Raw genomic sequence first — 6,022 nt, 5'->3', positions numbered from 1 at the left:
TAGGTAGCGAAGGGCTTTCACAGACAGAGATTTTACATTAGATCCTGGATGTAACAGGACACTACTGAAGGTTACTGAATAGTACAGTGGTATATTCAGTCCTACAGTTGGGATATTTGGTAGCTAAGTGGAGGATGTATTGGAGAGAAGAGTGATCTGAGAGTGCGAGACCACTCGAAGGTTACTGTAATAGTCTGGGTAAGAGGAGGTAAGTGTCTTTATTAGGATTGTGGCTGTGTGAGTTGAGAGAAAGGACATCTAAGAGGTGTTACAAAGGTAGGCATGACAGCAGAATGGCTGTGTGAGGTCAGTTTGAGTGATGGGTTGAGGATGACATTGAGGTGGTAAGCCTGGGTGACTGGAAAGATGGCGGTACCCTCAACAGTAAGACTAAAGTTGGAAAGAGAAGAGGGCTTGGGGAAAATTATGATATCTGCTTCAGAAATGTTGAGCACCTAGCAGGTGCTTAATCATTTCTTACTGATTAATTAAGGAGCTCCAGAATGGCTAGAGGAGACTGAACAGATTGAGGAGGTGACTTGAAACAATGCCATGAAGATAATTTAAGGAAACAGAGTATATCTGGTCTGGTTAAGAGAAGACTAAGGAGAGATCTGATGACTACCTTCAAGTTCTGGAAGTTCTATCATGCAAAAGAGGATTTTTAGACAGTTTTTTCTTGGTCCAGGAAGGTAGAAATAGGAACAGTAGAAGATACTGCAGAGGCACTTTTTAATTTTTTTGTTTTGTTTGGGGTTTTTTGCTTTGTATAGGGAAAAACTTCCTACCAATTAGAGTCATCTAAAAGTGGACTAGGCTACCTTGGGCAGAAGTTTCCCCATCAAGATATTCAGGTAAGAGAATGGACAACTACAATTTAAGTATGTCTTAGAAGGAGTTCTTGTTCTAGTATGGTCTGGACAAGAAGGTTCCAGAGGTTCCTTCTGGTTTTAAAATTTTATGATCTTGATCTAATTAAAGTCTATTTACGAGTTTATATTAACTGGCATAATTCATGGGGCACTCAGTTCTCAGTTTCTTTTCCTTGTCTCAAACAGAGTTGCTTAGTAGCTATGGCTGTTGCCATCTTTACCTAGAACTTCACAATTACATAATAGGAATTCAATAACCAGAAACTGAAGTTTGGGCTATATCCATCGAGGTCACTGAATTATTAACTCTATCAAATATTCCAGAAGGATCAAGAAGGATGAGGACTGAGAGAAGTCCACTGGGTTTAACAAAAAAGGAATCACTAGTAACTTCAGTGAGAACAATTTTCAATAGTATGCTAGAATTGAGAACCTGATAAGTAGAACCACATCTTTTCAACTCCTTTGTGTCTATTTGAAAGCAAATGAACTAAACCTAATAAACCAGAAAAGCCACCTATAAACCTTCTACCTCAATCTATATCAAAATGCCATAAAGAAAGAACAAGGAGAGGAACGCTTTCCTTGGATTGGGTTTCCATGGTCCCCGTAAATTGGTAAATAGTTTAGAAAGGTCATTCTATCTTATAACAAAGTTCTGTTGAACACAACAGGAAACGAAAATCTCTGAAGCAGATGAGAATCATATTTCTCTAAATAAGCTTTCCTTTATAACTTATTATAACCCAATTGCTCCATGAAAAAAAATGTGGTTCCAAAGAAACCTAACCCTAACAAGACAAAGCATAATTAAGGTATCTTACCCATGTTACACAACTATATGATATAACAACATATCATGTATTTTGATATATTACATGGAAATTCTAATTTTATTTCTATTAGTTTATTTTCTTAAGGCACAGTACTAGCTCCCACAATTTCAAGGAAGGTCATAGTACTTTGACCCATAAAATTCCTTCATACTTAGATAGCTAAGGTACTCTCCTTATTGAAACCTATGATTCTATGTACCACGTGATCACCTTTTGCCTTCAGAACATAATTAGTACTTCTTAACTTTGTAATGCCTTCTGCAAGAAATATAATATGCATGATAAGACATGGCCAATTTATTTGACCAAAGGAGTAGAGACTACAGAAGCTGTTCACAAAGAAACAAGCCTTCCCTTCCTAGCCTCCACTTGATCATCCCTAGCTTTCTTCAAAGCACAAATCAGGTACAGCCTCCTACATGAGGCCTTTCTTAATCCCCTCCTACTTGATCCCTTACTCCTTCTGAGCCTAGAAATTTGATCCCAATTAGAGAAAACACAATTGGGGTATACACAGAATAATACAGAGTGAGTCTCTTGAAGGCAGATACTTTCTGGTTTTTAATTTGCCCAGTATATGTATGTTAGGAGAACAAAAGGTTCATAAAAATGTTGACATCCTAAACCGAAAGGAAGACTGGTTTCCTTTACTTTGACCCCCTTCACTTTGTCCCACCGCCCACCCCAGCTTGTGGCAGAAACTCAAACTGTCCATGTCCCTCTGAGAGATCACAAAAGGGTAGGAAAAAAGATGAAAAAAATTCTCCAAAACTTTTTACCTAGGATCAAGAATTGGCAAATTTGTTTGGGTCTTACTATTAAAAAAATTAGCATGTGCCAGTATGATTATCTTTCTCAACACTTCTCTGAGTATGCTGGTAACTTGAGAAAAGTTACTGCTTCTGATGCTGTTCTCCCTAGCTTTAAGGAAAACCAAGTTCTTCATTTAGAGTTCATATTTATGTGGAGGTTAAGAACTTTAGCTATTATTTCCATCTTATTATCTCAGAGAGAGTCGGGAACTGAGAAAACAATCTAAGAGAGGTTAAGCAACTTACCCATGGTCACATAGCTAGTATGAGAGGAACGACTTGAACCTAGATTTCCCTGACTCCAAGCCCACCAACTCTATGTAGTACACTCACAGAATATGAATTACTTATTCCACAACAGATATACTAGAGGCTAAGGATTTAAAGTACAAAGCCATTTGAGACTGCAATCCTGTGAAACGCACAATTAGCACATTATAAATGCAAATGTGACTGTATGAATTTTCTCTATACAAATATTTAGGACATACCTATTACATAAAGGGACCTAAAACAAGTGATAATGGTTGCATTTACTAAAGTAAGAACCTAGTTATTTGGCCTGCTTGGAGAATTTTTCATTTCAATTTTTTTTAATTAAAAATACGCAGACATCTTAGTGTGAGTGATTCTCTAAAATGTCTGGTACAATGTCGCTGCCGTTCTAGCCTATGGGAAAAGACCCATTGGGCGAATGTGCCATTCGCCCCCAACTTTCTCGGCGGACTCCGAATCACGGTATTGCACCCTGCAGGGGACAGTGACCTTGATGCATTTGGCCATGCTGTTCAGCTGGATCTCTTGCAGTCAAGTTGCAAAGTGCAGATTCGTCGTGCCCCATTGACTTCAATGGGGCGAAAGGTTGAATGTGCAGACAACTCCAAGAGAAAGAGCAGCAAGCGAAAGCTAATGCGTTAGCTGAAGAGAAAGCAAGGAGAGAAAGCGGCCGGCAACACAGCTTTCAAGTAGCTTGGAATACGGCCGAGTTCCTGCGCGATTCACTTGCTGCCGTTCTAGCCTATGGGAAAAGACCCATTGGGCGAATGTGCCATTCGCCCCCAACTTTCTCGGCGGACTCCGAATCACGGTATTGCACCCTGCAGGGGACAGTGACCTTGATGCATTTGGCCATGCTGTTCAGCTGGATCTCTTGCAGTCAAGTTGCAAAGTGCAGATTCGTCGTGCCCCATTGACTTCAATGGGGCGAAAGGCATGAATGTGCAGACAACTCCAAGAGAAAGAGCAGCAAGCGAAAGCTAATGCGTTAGCTGAAGAGAAAGCAAGGAGAGAAAGCGGCCGGCAACACAGCTTTCAAGTAGCTTGGAATACGGCCGAGTTCCTGCGCGATTCACTTGCTGCCGTTCTAGCCTATGGGAAAAGACCCATTGGGCAAATGTGCCATTCGCCCCCAACTTTCTCGGCGGACTCCGAATCACGGTATTGCACCCTGCAGGGGACAGTGACCTTGATGCATTTGGCCATGCTGTTCAGCTGGATCTCTTTCAGTCAAGTTGCAAAGTGCAGATTCGTCGTGCCCCATTGACTTCAATGGGGCGAAAGGTTGAATGTGCAGACAACTCCAAGAGAAAGAGCAGCAAGCGAAAGCTAATGCGTTAGCTGAAGAGAAAGCAAGGAGAGAAAGCGGCCGGCAACACAGCTTTCAAGTAGCTTGGAATACGGCCGAGTTCCTGCGCAATGCACTTGCTGCCGTTCTAGCCTATGGGAAAAGACCCATTGGGCAAATGTGCCATTTCGCCCCCAACTTTCTCGGCGGACTCCGAATCACGGTATTGCACCCTGCAGGGGACAGTGACCTTGATGCATTTGGCCATGCTGTTCAGCTGGATCTCTTTCAGTCAAGTTGCAAAGTGCAGATTCGTCGTGCCCCATTGACTTCAATGGGGCGAAAGGTTGAATGTGCAGACAACTCCAAGAGAAAGAGCAGCAAGCGAAAGCTAATGCGTTAGCTGAAGAGAAAGCAAGGAGAGAAAGCGGCCGGCAACACAGCTTTCAAGTAGCTTGGAATACGGCCGAGTTCCTGCGCAATGCACTTGCTGCCGTTCTAGCCTATGGGAAAAGACCCATTGGGCAAATGTGCCATTTGCCCCCAACTTTCTCGGCGGACTCCGCATCACGGTATTGCACCCTGCAGGGGACAGTGACCTTGATGCATTTGGCCATGCTGTTCAGCTGGATCTCTTTCAGTCAAGTTGCAAAGTGCAGATTCGTCGTGCCCCATTGACTTCAATGGTGCGAAGGGATGAATGTGCAGACAACTCCAAGAGAAAGAGCAGCAAGCGAAAGCTAATGCGTTAGCTGAAGAGAAAGCAAGGAGAGAAAGCGGCCGGCAACACAGCTTTCAAGTAGCTTGGAATACGGCCGAGTTCCTGCGCAATGCACTTGCTGCCATTCTAGCCTATGGGAAAAGACCCATTGGGCAAATGTGCCATTTGCCCCCAACTTTCTCGGCGGACTCCGAATCACGGTATTGCACCCTGCAGGGGACAGTGACCTTGATGCATTTGGCCATGCTGTTCAGCTGGATCTCTTTCAGTCAAGTTGCAAAGTGCAGATTCGTCGTGCCCCATTGACTTCAATGGGGCGAAAGGTTGAATGTGCAGACAACTCCAAGAGAAAGAGCAGCAAGCGAAAGCTAATGCGTTAGCTGAAGAGAAAGCAAGGAGAGAAAGCGGCCGGCAACACAGCTTTCAAGTAGCTTGGAATACGGCCGAGTTCCTGCGCAATGCACTTGCTGCCATTCTAGCCTATGGGAAAAGACCCATTGGGCAAATGTGCCATTTGCCCCCAACTTTCTCGGCGGACTCCGAATCACGGTATTGCACCCTGCAGGGGACAGTGACCTTGATGCATTTGGCCATGCTGTTCAGCTGGATCTCTTTCAGTCAAGTTGCAAAGTGCAGATTCGTCGTGCCCCATTGACTTCAATGGGGCGAAAGGTTGAATGTGCAGACAACTCCAAGAGAAAGAGCAGCAAGCGAAAGCTAATGCGTTAGCTGAAGAGAAAGCAAGGAGAGAAAGCGGCCGGCAACACAGCTTTCAAGTAGCTTGGAATACGGCCGAGTTCCTGCGCAATGCACTTGCTGCCATTCTAGCCTATGGGAAAAGACCCATTGGGCAAATGTGCCATTTGCCCCCAACTTTCTCGGCGGACTCCGAATCACGGTATTGCACCCTGCAGGGGACAGTGACCTTGATGCATTTGGCCATGCTGTTCAGCTGGATCTCTTTCAGTCAAGTTGCAAAGTGCAGATTCGTCGTGCCCCATTGACTTCAATGGGGCGAAAGGTTGAATGTGCAGACAACTCCAAGAGAAAGAGCAGCAAGCGAAAGCTAATGCGTTAGCTGAAGAGCAAGCAAGGAGAGAAAGCGGCCGGCAACACAGCTTTCAAGTAGCTTGGAATACGGCCGAGTTCCTGCGCAATGCACTTGCTGCCGTTCTAGCCTATGGGAAAAGACCCATTGGGCAAATGTGCCATTTGCC

Source organism: Trichosurus vulpecula, chromosome 1 (assembly GCF_011100635.1).
Source record: "Trichosurus vulpecula isolate mTriVul1 chromosome 1, mTriVul1.pri, whole genome shotgun sequence".
Classification (NCBI taxonomy): Eukaryota; Metazoa; Chordata; class Mammalia; order Diprotodontia; family Phalangeridae; genus Trichosurus; species Trichosurus vulpecula.
This window is presented reverse-complemented; position numbering follows the sequence as displayed.